The sequence below is a fragment of the Salmo salar genome, chromosome 14 (assembly GCF_965601325.2).
Source record: "Salmo salar chromosome 14, fSalSal1, whole genome shotgun sequence".
NCBI lineage: Eukaryota > Metazoa > Chordata > Actinopteri > Salmoniformes > Salmonidae > Salmo > Salmo salar.
In genome coordinates this window covers 23,816,830-23,832,401 of record NC_138304.1, presented here as the reverse complement: position 1 = coordinate 23,832,401, position 15,572 = coordinate 23,816,830, and positions in this window count along the sequence as shown.

Here is a 15,572-nt window from a genome sequence, read left to right as displayed (position 1 = left end):
AGAGTGACTGTGAGTTACAGTAAGAGGTAGAGATCCTCTCTCTCTCTTCCATGTCCATCTCAGTGTCACGCCCTGACCATAGAGAGCCTTTTTATTCTCTATTTTGGTTAGGTCGGAGTGTGACTGGGGGGGTGTTTCTATCTAGGTGTTTTATTTCTATGTTGGCCTGGTATGGTTCCCAATCAGAGGCAGCTGTTTATCATTGTCTCTGATTGGGGATCATATTTAGGCAGCCATTTCCCCACTGTGTTTTGTGGGATCTTGTTTTGAGTTAGTGCATGTTGCACCGCTGATGTTACGGTTAGTTGTTTGTTTCCTTTTGTTTTGTAAGTTTCACTAAATAAAATATGTGGAACTCAGAGCACGCTGCGCCTTGGTCCGTCTCTCCACACAACCGTGACACTCAGCCTGTATATCACCATCAACTGACAGACATGAAGGAGGAGTCTGTTCAGAGACAGGAAAGATTGTAAAGAAATGTATTGGTCAATATTACCTCATCGGTATTTGATATAAGCACTCTTTGCAGTACATTAGCCAAAGTGAAAAGCTTACGTCTAGCTCACATAAAATGAAAAGTAGTCTAAAGCAATTTTCAATTACATATATGTTCCATGAAGTGAGCATGATAAACTTATTTTTTGATATGTTGTGAAAACATACATAGATTCTTTTAAAATGAATGTACAAACACTTGTGTAGCCTACAGAGTAAATAATTCAGGTCTACTTCTGTACATAAAGTATATTGAAATGTATATTGTGCTTTTGTCCCAACTTTTAAGTGGTACTGTATGTTTGTATGGACACATGAAACATATAGTTTTTGTAAGGGGGCTGAATATACTGTTGTCACTGTGGGCCTCAGAGCACAGTAGTACACAGCAGAGTCAGACAGCTGCACCTTCTGGATTGTCAAGGGGACTGACTTTGCTGTGACATTCAGACGGGCATGAAATCTCTCCTTGAACTCAGTAGCGGTTTCCCCAGCTCCAAATGTATCCTCTCTCAGCATAAACATAGGGTTGCCATTTGCTTGTTGTTTGTACCAGAAGAGATATGGTGACAGATCAGTTGTATCAAATAGACAAGTGAGTGTTGTTGGTTGTCCTTCTACGACCATTACATCTTCTGTTGGCTGTATTACATTCTCTTCTGCTCTGCACCCTGAAAAGAAAGAGAAATATATCTTCACAACATATAATAATAATGTATATAAATAAAATGAACAAGTGCACAGAAAGAGACAGATGAACAGAGTGATGTTATACCAAAGCAGCATGCAGCCAGAACATGCAGGATCAGCCAATTTCTCATGACTAGTCAGTCAGTTTGAAGTGGAAAAGGTAAGGAGCAGAACAATGCTGATCTCTCTATCACAGAGCTTTGACACCCTCTGTCCTACTGTTGATGCTTCATGTTGTTCTGTATTACATGCAGTAGTAGATCATGGGGAGGTGTCTGTCTGTATGGCATCCTCTGATTCAGGGGTGTGTGTGCTTTGTTAGGTTGCCTCCTTCAGGTGGACTTTTCTTCTACACCACCAGACAGTGTGAATTGTGAGGAGTAACTATTTTTGCACTTCGTCATATTCCCAAGTGCTTTTCCAACCACTTAAAAAATGATGGATTTGAAGAGAACTGATTGAAGAGTGAGAATACATATTTCTCACAGTTCATTGAATATGAAGACAGAGAAACACTAGACCACCTGGTGACTGCACAAAGCACATCATAATTCTCTGATCTCAACCTCTGCCATTATGTTATGAAATTGTGGTTTGATGTTCAAATTTGATCCCCGCTTCATCAAAGAATTTTTGGTCTGCAGGTTTTAGAACAACGTTTTTTTTTACACATTGTATCACTGGGTATATTCTCTGAGAGAACAGTAGTAGAGTGCTGTCTGCCAGGGTTAGACTTATCACCAATTCAGTTGATGTCTGAGACGTTGTGGATGTATATCTCTTATCAGAATTATGTTCACTACCACTTTCTGATCTGGCACCATTATACAGTAGAAACTGAAGATCCTGGTTATGGTAATGCCTGTACCATTAAAGGTCAATACATTTCCAGCCTATATCATATGAGCAGCTCAGAGTCACAGGTTTTCCCTCTGTACCTATGACTTCATGCTTTACAGGACTAATGTGATCCCCAGCAATCTGTCCCGTAAAGAGAATATAGAAACTAAAACAATTGACAGGAATTTAAAAAAGTAACTAGCATCAACAATACAGGCTCACTTACAAAATGTTGTAAGGTTCACCTGTACAAAATGTAGAGAACATCCAGATCAAACCAAGTTACATCATTCATCTACTGTATGTTGGTCCACCTAGTTAACTGAAATATGTCTCCTGTCATCATATGTACAGTTTGAACAGGATCCTTTGTAGCTCTTCACTTTGACATAAAACCATTCAATGCTTTCTCTTATCGAAGTGCGGTGGTGGTGACGAAGGTTTGGTTTACTAAATCACTGTAAAGATAGAATCAATTATATTTCTATGAGAGAATGTTTAGAATGTTTAGTCATATACATGACTTTCATTGTATTTCCAAATATAACATTTGGTCACTGGTATTATTTAATACAGTGAAAAGAGTGAACACAAGTATACTGTAGTTATGACAGAATGACTCCCCTGGTTTCTCACTGTCAGCTATAAAAGGCATTTCCTTTCCTCTGCCTCAATTATATAACACCTCCCATTGACTTAAAAAAAAACACAAAGTACTGTACAGACCCAAGTGCAGACACAGTGTTTTTGTAAAGGGGTGGTATATCCTGTTGTCACAGTGGGCCTCAGAGCACAGTAGTACACAGCAGAGTCAGACAGCTGCACCCTCTGGATCGTCAAGGGGACTGATTTAGTGATGGAATTGAGATCGGCATCAAATCTCCCCTTGAATCTATCATCAATACCCCCTGGTCCAATGACATCCTTCCGCAAAACATATTCAGGGTAATCATTTATGGATTGAATGTACCAGAAGAGAGATGGAGCTGATAAACTGGTGTTATATTCACAGTTGAGAGACACGTCTTCTCCTTCATAAGCAGTCACTTCTCTCTTTGACTGAGTTACACCGTCTGCTCCTCTGCACTCTGGAAACAAAGAAGAATAACTTTGTGAAAAATGTCAGGATTCCAGTAACATCAGGGTATTGAGAAAAAGATCACGAGAGCCATTTCCTACCACAGATAAGTGCAGCAAGAACAACAGAGGTCCACAGCCAATGTCCCATACTTATCATAGGATACACAGAGCAAGACAAACTGATGTTACAATATAGAAACTGGTGTGCTCTCTTGATTCCTGTCCTTGTAGCAACATAGACCTAGACCATGCAGCACAGCACAGAGGGGATGTTCAAATACTGTAAACAAGTCATTTTAGAGTAGAAAGCAACACTTACTTGGTAATGTGGCCCCCTTGTGGTTGATGTTGGCTTTTCATTACTCTGTACACAATACTGAGTATACATTTTTTCTGCTGAATTAATTTAGTTAGACTCTACTAGCTATATGTGTTCTAATCCATGAGATATTGTAATGGCATTTTAATGTCTCTTACATCTACAATTAGAGCTGAATTGGAATAGATAGCTTTATTGGCATCAAAAATGACTTATTGCATAATCATCAACATCATAATCATTTTCATCCTCATCATCATCACTTTGATTATCATAATTTGCTACCACTAGTCTTGGTGGTACAGGGTGGTAGTGAGAATGTTACTGTGTCATTTCAAAGTGGCGTTGTAGACCAGGGGTTCTTAAACCTTTTCAGCCTGGGACCCAAATTAGAATTCTGTGTTTTCCTGGGACCCAATGCAACTATACGTAAATATCGGTACATTTCATTGCCCTTATGCCTAAAAAAAATGCAATATAGACAAAAACTAACCATGTAATACCCATAAATATATTTTCATGTTTATTTTTCCCCATTAAAAATACTCTTACATACCTGTCTAGGTTGGAACTGTTGCTGTTAAAATACAATAAATAATTTCAATCTGAACTGGAATAAATGGATTGATCACATAACACAGATGTTTAACAACACATACACACAGGCTTTTTGATCGTGCAACCCTAAGTAACAGTATAGGTTAAACATTAGCAGGCCTACTGTATATCTTACTGTATCAATTATTGTTGATAGAAAGTCTAGGTTGGAACTGTTGCTGTTAAAATACATATTTTTTATTCTGTACTGGAATAAACTGATTGATCACATCACACAGATGTAGACCAGAAAACACACACATACACACAGTCCTAATGAGAGGTGTGTGGCTGGTTGAAGGTTTCTACAAGCATGTCTATTCTGGGCTCAGTTTTTGACAGTGCAATGCTCAGCATCAACATTGTTTCTGTACTTGAGAACCCTCACTTGCATAGGTATGTGGTGCCAAACTGGATCAGAACATCTACTGCTTTCTCAGTAAGGTAGGAGACCACTTCCTGCTGCAGATGAGCAACCCAGAACTGTGAGTGTTTGCCTCTAAAAGCATCTTGCTTCAATCTGTTTATTCCAGTTCAGAATACAAATGATTACTTGTATTTTAACAGCAACAGTTCCAACCTAGACTTGTTTTCAACAATAATTTATACAGTAAAATGTACAGTAGGCCTGATAATTTTTAATTTTCATCGATACTGTTTCTTAGGGTTGCACTGTCAGTAGCTAGTTAGCTTGCTTTGGCTAACGTTAGCTATTAGCTATGTAACATTACAAGGCCAGGGGATTGTTTGAAAGAGAAACTCACATCTACTACTATGAGAGATAGTACTCCCTTATTTCTGCTTATCATCAACTGTTATAAAATGACAACAACGCTTTGCTAGTTGACTTACTTTTCCACATTCGAAGCACTGTTTCCTGAAGCATTCTGCCCAGTTCTGAAAGAACTCCCTGGGTTTACTGTCATGTTGTGCCTGGATGTTTGGTCAGGACGTGTCATTTTATTAATTTGTTCATTTTGATAGACTCATTACTAAGCACTTCCCCACACAAAACACATTGTTGGCGCTCCTCGTTATTTCTCAAAGTTTGTATGAAAGAGACAAAAAGTCATCATTGTATTTGTGTTTCATGACAATTGAGCACAGTCAGAACTTTTGGCTAGCATGAGTCCATTTCATGACAGCGGTGATTGATGGCGAGCGGGAATAACAAGTCAGTGGCCTGAACGACAGTGCTGCAGCGTGTGGGTTGCGGAGTGATCTTCAAGAAAACTGCAGAAAAAGAGCCGTTAAACTGCAAAGCACACAGGCATCTCCCACTACCTCTCCTACTTGCACAGGCTCAGTGTTGCCAACTTAGCGACTTTGTCGCTATATTTAGAGAGTATACAGACCACTCTAGCGAAACATTTTCAAAGAATCGACTAGCAACAAATCTTGTGACTTTTTCTGGTCTGATTGGAGACTTTGGAGACTCTGACGTGAAAGCACGTATCGTTCTTACTCTTCTCAACGAGCAGCAGGTGCTGCCGTGGGCCTCATCCCCGTCCCAGAGCACTCACAGGCAGCCCAGTCCTCATGCAGCAGTCCCTCCCAGCTGCAGTCAGAGCAGGAGATGTTCACCCCTCCTCGTCCAGACTGCAAATGAATCACGCATGCGGGAAGCCGCCGCTGGCTGATCCCGCCCTGGCTTACATTCAGGGCGGGATGTAAAAGTAAAATGTTCTTTGTCTAAAATAAACCACTGCACCAAAATAAATCACTGCATTTGACTCACACAGCCTCAGTCACTTACTCACAATGTCCACTGTGTGTGTGCATTTCTGTGACATAAGCTAAACATCTAGCTGGCTAGCTCATCATGTCTCAATCTAAACTGTACACTCAAAAATACAGAAAGGAGTGGGTATCAAACCCTGAATTCAAAGGATGGTTGAAGCCGTTTATTGGAGATGATACACGGGCATACTGCCTGTATTGTAAGGCTGATTTCTACGCCAAACTTAGTGATGTAAAAAAAACACATGACAACTCAAAAACATACTCAAAAGGCAAAGCCTTATAACAGTTCCACCCAAAACAAGCTGCCATTTATGGTTCAAAAAATGGACTCTGCAAAAAAGACTGAGGCCACCATGGCATTAGCTATCGCTGAACACTGTTCCATGCTGGCATGTGATCACATTGGAGAAGCATGTAGAGCTACTTTCTCAGACTCCACTGCTGCTACCCACTTCAAAATGCACAAGACAAAGTGCACAGAAATGATTAATTGTGTTCTAGCACCTTCCTTTCTGAAAAAGTTGGACGCAGATGTGGGTGACCGGCGTTTCAGCCTCCTCCTCGATGAGTCCACGGATGTAAGTGTTTGTAAGTACCTGGGGGTTGTGATAAGGTACTTTTGTGACAGCAAGAAGACAATTATATCAACATTTCTGGGGCTTGTTGAGTTGGAGGGAGGAGATGCCAAATCTATAGCCCATGCTGTTGTGGCTTTCCTCGAGAAGTGTTGTCTTAAAAAAGAGTAACTCCTGGGGATAGGGACTGACAATGCCTCTGTTACGATGGGGATTAAAAATGGGGTCCATAAAGTGCTGAAGGAGGAGTATGGCCTCAAATATCTGGTTCTTATTCACTGTGTGCCACTCTCTGCAGCTTGCTGTAAGTCATGCTTCCAATGACACCATCCCCCGTAGTGTGGAGTACTTGGTTCGAGAGACTTATAACTGGTTTTCAGTGTTTCCAAAGCGCAGGGAGGCCTACAAGGCCATATATGAGACCATCACCTGCGGGGAGAAACCTTTACAGATAACCAAGGTGTATGCCACACGTTGGCTCTCCATTGAACCCGCGGTTTCACGCATTTTGGACCAGTGGGAGGAGCTTAGGCTACATTTCGTATTCACCAAGTCTAGTGAACACTGCTACATGGCTGAGGTTTTATACTCCATGTACAGTGATCCTCAAAACATATTGTATCTGACTTTTTTGAAGTCAGTGCTGGGTGAGGTACAGTTGGCCATCGAGTCTTTGAGGGAGAGCAAGTAGATCCTCTTAAGCTACATGACAGCTTGTTTAGCCTGATCAAGTCTGTGAGCAGCAGGGTGCTGAATCCACTGGCAAATGTTGATGTACTCAAAGGGCCAACAGATGGAGACATCAGTCCCATACCGTACCTTGGTTATCTTTTTGAGTCAAAGGCAGCTGAGCTCCACCTTGCACCTGAGGATGAAAACAATGTCCGAAAGCGGTGTGTAGCCTTCACCATCTCCCTTACTAATGAGTTGAGGGTGAGACTGCCGGACAACATCGAAGCATTGCAGTACATGTCAGTTTTCAATGTGGAGGAAACTCTAAAGCACAATAAGAGTCCTGGAGAAATAGAAAAAATAGCCAAACTCCTGGGCTACTCCCCTGCAGAGATAGACACGATTGTCCAGCAATGGCGTGCCATCCATGTTAGTAAATGGAATGAGACAAAAAACACACCGGGCTTCTGGAGTGAGATTTGGAAGTTCAGGGACACAGCTGATATCAACCCGTTTCAAGAACTTGCCATGGCTGTTGTGTCTGTGTTGTCCTTGCCACATTCAAATGCTGAAGTCGAGAGTATTCAGCCAGATGAGTGTGGTAAAAAGCAAACTTAGAAATTGGATGACCTTGCAGACCCTTAACTCCATCCTGTACATTCGATATGGACTGAAGCTGTCCGGTGAGGCTTGCTATGAGCACCAGCTTCCTGATAATGTTTTACAGCTTTTTGGCACATCAGCTGCTTACTAATTTAAGTCAGCTCCCTCAGTTGCTGAACCTGCCATAGAGAGCCTTGACCAAAATGACGATGACCCACTCTTTCTGTGAGCCAGCACAGCCTGTGTGTGTGTGGAGGGGGTTCTGGGAAAAAACAACAATTAATCTGAATTAGGGCCAGACTAGCTACCATAATTTTCTCACATTGCCATTGAAAGTTTTTTCTATTGTCTCTTTTTGGTCCATTTAGATTGTTAATGTAGATTGTATACAATTTTTTTTTTTAAATGTTATGGTTAAAAATGTTCATGTTTTACTGTGACTGGTTGTAGGCTCCTAAGTGGACCATAAGGTTAAAAACCAAACCAATGTAAGAAAACTAAAAAAAATTTTTTTTTTAAAAAAATATAATAAAAACGAAGTAACTCCGCCAGAGTGTCTCTTTTGGGTCACTTTTGCCGGTCCCAAGCCCGGATAAAGGAGGAGGGTTGGAATTGTGACAAAAAAAACAAGAATCGACAGAAGAAAGTTAATTTGTATTTCTTAACATATTTAGGGTGTTTTTTTACTAACTTTTGTCTCTCCCACGACGTTATTCCTCTCTCCTACAGCGTCCATCACAATTACATGCACATGGCCAATTATGCAAATTAGGTGATGATGTCATTTAGCAACTTCTAGCGACTTTTAGGACAGCCAATAGCTACTTTCCTTACTGAGGAGTTGGCAACACTGTGCACAGCTGCCAAACAGAGCAGAGACCGCTGCTAAGCAGGGAGCGCACTGAACCGAGAGCGCAGTTGCACTTGGCCAAATCAAGTCCAGTAATTAATGAAATAATTATACATTTACGTTGCGACCCATACTTTAAGAAATGCTGTTTTAGACTGTCCAGACAGGTGTATTGTCATTGTGTAGCTCAGTATGTTTTGTAAGGGGGTTGTAAAGCCTGTTGTCACAGTGGTCCACCGAGCACAGTAGTACACAGCATATACTTGGAGTACTCGTTTGCTCCGTGTTTGTTCCACAACAGTTATGGATTTGTATCCGTAGTATCACATTGACAGTCCAGTGTGACCTGTCCTCCACAGTAGTGATCACATCTCCTGGTGACTTGACAGTCCAGTGTGACCTGTCCTCCACAGTAGTGATCACGTCTCCTGGTGACTGAGGGACTGAGTCCTCTCCTCTGCATTCTGGAAAGTAATGTAATACACATGTGTATTAGGAGAGAAAAGAATGAAACAACATGATTGAGGGAATTAAAACACATGCAATTAATACTTGTAGTGTTGAACTGAGAAATATGTTTGATAAAAGAAAGGATTGGAAGCAAAGACTAAACAAATAATGAAAATAACATTATAATAACATAACAAAATGCCTTGGGACTTTTTCTATCTGACATTTTTGTGGAACATTTGTTAGTCACATCACATCTAATTGATAGAATCCTAAAGTCCCATGGTTACAAAATGTCAGGGTTCCAGTAACATCAGAGTATTGAGCAAAATATCATAAGAGCCGGATCCTACCAAAGATAAGTGCAGCAAGAAGAACAGAGGTCCAAAGGCAATGTCCCATAATTATCATAGGATACAAAGAGCAAGACAAACTGATGTTACAATATAGAAACTGGTGTGCTCGCTTGATTCCTGTTTTAGTGGCAGCACAGGCCTAGACCATGCAGCACAGCACAGAGGGGGATGTTCAAATACTGTAAACAAGTCATTTTAGAGTAGAAAGCAACACTTACTTGGTAATGTGGCCTCCTTGTGGTTGATGCTGGATTTCCATTATTCTGTACACAATACTGATTTTTGCTTTTTCTAAATGCTTCTAAGTAACACAACTAGGCCAATTCTAAAAATTAAACAATGGTCTATTTTCTAATCCATGAGATATTGTAATGGAATTTTAATGTTTCTTACTTCTACATTTTGACCAGAATTGGAAGAGAGCTTTATTGGCATGAAAAATTACTGAAAATAATTGAGTAATATGATTGAGGGAATACAAACATGACATTAATACTGATAATATTATACTGAGAAATATGTTTCATAAAATAAAGGAATGGAGCAAAGGCAGTAAATGAATTAGGAAAATAATATTATCATACCATAACAAAATGCAGCAAGAATAAGTAAGTTCCTCAGCCAGGGTTCCATGCATTCTGAGAGATGAGTATAAGGAGAGAGAAAACTTGTCTCATAGGCTTGTGAAACCACTTCCTTAACTCTGCCTTAGGAAGCATTAAGGAAGAGCTTACACTAAGCTCTCTAAGAATCTTATATAAGACTATCAAATAGTTTTTGTAAGGGAGCTGTATATCCTGTTGTCACAGTGGGCTTCAGAGCACAGTAGTACACAGCAGAGTCAGACAGATGCAACCTCTGGATTGTCAAGGGGACAGAGCTAGATGTGAAATTCAGCCTGGAATCAAACCTCTTCTTGAACTCATCACTATTGCTCCCTTCTGAATAACGATCTCTTCTCAGGACATACTGAGGAGAGTTCCTAGTTAACTGGATGTACCAGAAGAGATCAGGAGATGCACTACTTGTAGTGTAGTTACAGCTAATTGTTACCAGTCCTCCTTCAAGGGCAGTAACATGTCCACTCTGCTGGTCAACAGCCTCTTCACCTCTGCAATCTGAAAAAGTAGTAATAATAGTTTTTTTAATAATCAATAATTGTATAATAAAAAATTAGCTAAGATTCAGATAAAGAGAATAGGAAGGAAAAACACTATACTGTACCAAAATAGCATGCACCCAGGATAAGTAAAGTATTCCTAAGCCAATGTGCCATTATGATTCATGTATTGAGGAAGAATAGACTTATAGACTTTATGTTCCATCCACTGTAGCTGAGAAGTCTCATAATTCTGGGGCTCTGTAGTAGGGGAGGAGCTATTTGTATATTCAATTGTTCAGTTGAATTGTTGGGGGAAATGATACCACACCGAAACCTGCAAAGTGTAATACCATGGATAATGAAGCTAGTTGATTTGGAATTATATGACCCCTTTAGGTGTATTTCTTTTTAAACAAAATGACTTGATAAATTTCGGCCTTTAATATCAAATCCTGTAGAAATGCATTGAATAACGGCAAAAAGAAAGCTCAGGAAATATATATATATTTATATATATATATAATTTTTTTAAACAAATATTTAATCCCTTAAATTCTACATCGTGTTCGTCAGAGTATACCCTTTCCACAGTGGGGTCACATTAGTTTGTAGCCCAAACGGTACGCTACAAGTTGGCACATCGACAGCGAGAGTTTTATCTTTTCATAGAGTGGTCATATACATTTTTTAAGCCAAACGCTATAGACGCTATAGACATATTTGTGAGAAGATCGATTTTCGGGATGTCTCATGGTCTGACAAACATCGCTGCAGCTCGGCCACCAACCACTGCAGATGCAGAAGACCACCATAGGCTGATGCGGTGGATTGAGACGCAGCCCATGAAAATGCGGATATCTCTAGCTGAAAGGAATAGAAGCAAACTATGAGACTCCACTGACACCTATTGACTCTCACTAGTAACTTACCCTTGAAAATACTAGCAATGTCAAGGTTTCACCTTGTTGGGCAGAATGTTGAACACTAGATGGAACTATTGTATCATTATTATACATAGAAAAACCTTGTCACAACCTTGTCACAGGACTTCATAACTGTGGAGGACAATCTATAGGAGGAGGACAGACAAAGAAGATCTGTCATATAACTGATCAGGAGGCAGAGAGAACATCTCAGTGGTAGTGGCTGAAGAGTGAGAGTCAGTGGACGAGCCACCTGGCTAACTTGGGCCTAATCAACCCATCCTTCAGGAGGTGTAGTGGGCAGCACATGCAGGATAAGAAGGTACCTCACCTGAAGATAAGCCAGAAGCTGCAGAAAAGGCTATTTATGGATAAAAAAACATTTTTTTAACTTGCTACTTAAACTTGCTTACCATATTTAAATGTTGAGGAAGTTCTACGAATGACAAGGTCAGTTATATTTTTATTGTCCATTTTTGCATAAATAACTAATTGTCAATTGTATTGTATGTTGTGCACATTTATTGGACACTAAATCATCACACGAGCAATTAAATATTAGGACATGACGATATGTGAAATTGAATTATTTTTCGTATCTCGTGACCCAGACCAAAACAGTGTAAGATCCTTAGATGTTTGTCTTGTCCGTTACCAGTCAGTTGGCTTCAGGTATGCTCCTCTAAAGAGAGCAGTACATGGATTTACAACCAGAGGACCAAACCACAGAGTAGGTCCATGTTGAGAGCAATGATGTCATGTAAACCATGCATATTGTATGTATATCAGTGGAGGCTGCTGAGGGGAGGACGGCTCATAGTAATGGCTGGAATGGAGTCAATGGAAAAGTATCAACCACACGGAAACCATGTTTGATATCATTCTACTCACTCCATTCCAGCCATTATTATGAGCCTTCCTAACCTCAGCAGCCTCCACTGATGTATATGATGTGGTTAAAAGGTCTGACTAGCAGAATAGGAATACACATCAAATTGACACAATCTGTAAATGCTCAAATCAATTTAAGGACAGGTGAAGGAGTTGAGTCATAAACTTTATTTACAGGAGACATTAACAGCATTTACTGGTGTTTTGATGGCTAAAAGTAAGGGTTAGACACCAGTTGGAAAAACTGGATACATCCCTGCTGATGTGATCTCTGCTGAGGTTTTTGTACAGTGTGTGTAGGTTTCTTGTCACTGTAGGCCTCACAGAACATTAGTACAGAGCAAAATCTGTCACGACAGCAGAGATCTCCAGATCCATGTTTTTTTCTCTTCATTCAGTTTTACAGATGTTAGAGTGTTCAGAGGATCTGCTTTCTTTATAAACTCTGAACCTGAGATGTAGAGGAAGAATTCTGGTCTTTGTGCTGAGTCTTGCTGATACCAATATAATTTATCTCCAGCAGTAGCTGTTCTGGAATAGTTGTAAGACAGCGTAACAGCATGAGGTCCTCACAACTGACACATGCATAGAGAATGGTTTTAATATAGATACATTCAATTGTTCATGAAAATGTATTTGAAATGGAATTGAATTCAAATGGCAATGAATTGTATTGTATTGCATTTTATTGTATTAACTAACTAACAGAGAAAAACTGACAGAAAGATCTAAGCAGTCTCTGAAAGTTTCCTCCTGTTTTTATGTTTCTATACTGTTGTTCAGATCATCCTCTACCATAAGTTCCTCCCCTTAACATTCAGTAGGTATGTTATGTATGTCATACAGGATGTCTGTTTCCTCCAATGGTTCTTGACAGGTTTTTGTACAGTGTGTCAGAGTTTTCTGTCACTGTGGTTTTCATGGCACAGTAGTACAGAGAAGAGTCTGTCACTTCAGCAGAAGAGATCTTCAGATCCACACGTTTGTCCACTTTGTCAATGGAAACTGTCAGACGAGGAGGTGGGGGAGTAGCTTTAAATATAGACCCCTCTGGTGTGATGTACAAGAGGAATTCTGGTTTGGATCTGGGATATTGGCGGTACCACAGCAGATTGTTGACAGTGCCATCATATTTGCAGAAGAGATGGACATTCCTTCCCTCCGGAACAAGTTCTTCGGTAGTCGCATGGTTTATTGAATCCCCAAAACTGTTTCCTGCTAAAATATTTGGACAAATAACTTCTGTAACTGTACAACTGTGCAGTTATAACCGATATTTACAAATTATTAAAGTGCAATTCAAATGTTTTTGTGCTGTTCATTCACTGTAAGATTAAAATAAAATATTTCAATCCATATCATTTCAATCCATTCAATCCATATAATCCATAACTCACCTAAAAAACCTGAAAAGAGAACAAATGAGAAGAAAAACATCTTGCTAGACCTTTGAGAAACCGACAGACAGCACTGAGAGACCGGCCTACTAGCTACTTCCTGAACAAAACATCCATAAGCTACATGTGGGTCTTTGATTATACAGCCCCTCCTCTTGACACCAACATGAAATGTTTTATGTTATGGCTTTCTTTCTACAGTATACTGTATGTTGTCAGGTTTTTGTACAGTGTTTTTTGATTTCCTGTCACTATGGGCCTCAGAGCACAGTAGTACAGAGCAGAGTCAGTCACTTCAGTGGAGGTGATCTCCAGATCCACATGGGTCTTATCTTCATTCAGTTTAACAGACAGTCGAGGATGGGTCAATTCATTATGTGTCTTTAACCCTCCTTCAGTGATGAGGAGCAGGAATTCTGGTTCTGATCTGGGGTATTGTTGGTACCACAGTAAAGTATCAGTAGTGTAGGAGCCAGTGTAGTTGCAGGATAAAGTAACACCTTCACCCTCAAATACACACTCTTCAGTTGTGGCTGATATTATTTCCTCCTCATAACTGCTACCTGAAATAAATAATGTTAAACATGTTTTGAATAAATCATATTGCAATTCATGAACCATAAATGCTTTATCGACATATGTCTGCAATCCAAAAATGCATTGCAAAACCTATGCACTTACCAATGAACATTGAAAAAAGCAGAATTGCATTAAACATCTTCATGGGGTATGAATGACTGGCTTTATGCGTTGTCAAGTAAGAGTGTATCATTATTCTCTCCTTAAACATATTGTTGACTACATAGTGTAATGTCAAAGCACTCATTGACTTTGTAACTCCACCGCTCTACACTAAAGGTGTTTGGGTATTTGAGTTCAGCTTTCTTTCTGGGTTGGATTGCTGCTGAATGTCATCTTCATGATTTTGCTGTAGTTCTGAATAGAGACATTTCAGCTCATGACTGCCCTCTATTGGTATTGTCTCAAAATGTATGCTCTACACAAAAAACAATGGAGAAGAATAACACTAGTACTGCCCATAATCCTCTAAGGCAGTGGTTCCCAAACTGTGGGGCGTGCACCCTAGTGGGCGTGCGAGGGGTCGGCAGGGGAGGAGCAGGAGTCTTCCCAACCCCACATTTTTTTTTTAAGGAACTCAGTTTGGCTTCATAGTTATTCTTGAAATTTGTAATAGTAGAATGCACAAGTTGCAATTTCGAAATTGGGTAGTGCATCATCAGTTGTCATGTTATTCATTGAAGACCTTAGAGAGCTATTTTAACTTGTCAGCAATGTCCAGATCAACTAGCCCATGTCAGCTAAATAATTTTTATAATGTTCTTTTAGCCCATAGATGTTGTAAAAAAAATTGTCACTCAAATATCACATAAAAAACATTAGAAAATGTTATTTAAAACAGAACATGTTTCTTTGCACCCCATAACTAAATGTATAGCATTTCAGGAAATAAGCTTAAAAACTGCAAAATTCTCTCCACAAACAGGGAGGGTGTGTACAGTTTGTGTCATGAACAGTGCTTGTACCCTTTACAAAAATAGGTGGGTTGAGGTCGCGGGATGTTCCACAATGCTGCAATGGGGGCACATAGTGAAAAAGTTTGGGAACCCCTGCTCTAAGGAAGCAAAACTACACCATACATTTTCTTCATTCTGTATTTATTCTGACTAGTATCTTTGATCATGTTATATCAGAGCAGGAAGATGCAGACAGTATAAAGTATTATATCCTGAATAATATTAATATTAAATGTGTTTTCTTTCTTCTTTTTCAATTGATGTGGAGATGCAGGAAAAAATATGTATTCATGTACTCTAAATAATAACTGATTGATCAGAGTACAATGCACTGTTCATACCCAAGGGTCTTGACAGGTTTTTGTACAGTGTGTCTGGGTTTCCTGTCACTGTGGGCTGCAAGGCGCAGTGGTACAGAGCAGAGTCTTCCAATTCAACAGAGGATATCATCAAG